This window comes from Aplysia californica, unplaced genomic scaffold (assembly GCF_000002075.1).
Source record: "Aplysia californica isolate F4 #8 unplaced genomic scaffold, AplCal3.0 scaffold00346, whole genome shotgun sequence".
In the NCBI taxonomy this organism is placed as follows: Eukaryota; Metazoa; Mollusca; class Gastropoda; order Aplysiida; family Aplysiidae; genus Aplysia; species Aplysia californica.
Genome location: NW_004797616.1, coordinates 560390 through 561747, shown reverse-complemented (window position 1 = coordinate 561747; position 1358 = coordinate 560390).

Sequence of the window (1358 nt, the reverse complement as noted above, 5' to 3'; positions counted from 1 at the left end):
AGAGAGAGAGGCAGAGACAACAAAAGCAAAAGAAATCAAAACAGACTATAACAGAAAACAACGTACACAACTAAAGAGGCTCCAACCCATTGATGTTTATTGATAAACATCTCATACACCTTTTCCCTGCCTTCTTACAATTACTTATCATTACAGGAACGTCAACCCTTATTAAATATTGTTTCTCGAGTAAATCGCTTTCCTGTTTCTTCATCTTTACTCAAACTTAAGGGGCCTAGAGGTTCATACTCTTTTATCCACAAGCCTACAAGCCTCTCCCACAACCCTTTCCACCTCATCCTACAAAATCCCTCTCCCCCCTCCCTTACAATGCTTTTGACGTGGAAACACAAGACATGATATGGACGTGGACAAATGAGGGGCCCCCATATACCTAATCTCACCCATAATTCCGCACGACGTGCAAAGATCGAACCCAACTGCCCAGGATGGATGGCTTCAAATTAAAGAGCGGTCCTCCGGGGGTATCGATTCCCTCTCGTGTTATCTCCCTTTGGGAATTCATTTGTGATGAAGTCAAGATTGCATTTGTCAGAGACAAAAGAAGCACAACTGCTCCCCGTCTCCCGAGGAAAATATCGGCCTCTTCCTCTCACATATCGCTTGAGTCAGCATAATAATTCTTTGAAATTAATTAATTCTGGAAGGAACAATTGTCAAATCCTTTCAAAGAACTACTTGCTGAGAGACTATATCTCATTCATGTGAACACAATTTTTATTGTCTTTCTGTAAATCTACAATAGTCTGTCAGGAGCAACAGGCTGGTTAGAAGATGCGCCTCTTTTGCTTCAAAATCGGCAGGGACGTCAGTTTTCCCTGTTAAGCCCTCATGACCATGCGAGGACTAATCGTTGTAATCAATGGTCAGAAGATGGACCAATCAGACTGGCCCAGCATGGCGCTGCCATTCATGTCCGTCGACTAACTTCCGGTGCACGGCACCTTGGGCATTCCGCTGGAGAAATCGGAGGCGATAAGGATTGTGTTGGATTGTTCTGGTAACGACAACAATGCGTAAAGCTGTCTTCCCCAAACTCGGTAGAAACCGAACACGCAAGGTCTTATTCTTATCGCGATAAATATTATATCATGTCCGTGATGAATAGGAATTGGAAGCATCATTCCCAAGCAGACACTGCATTGATATCCGACAAGAGGTGATAACTTCAGAGTATGCAGTATGCATGATGCTTTTCGCTGGGATTAGTTTTCCCAAAGTGATTGTAAACGTTTTACATCCTCATCGATATATTTTAGTTCATTTAGGTTTTGGCCTGCTTGGATCACGAATGTCAGGGCCAATACGGGCTTAGGAGGTACGGTTGGGGGTGGGGG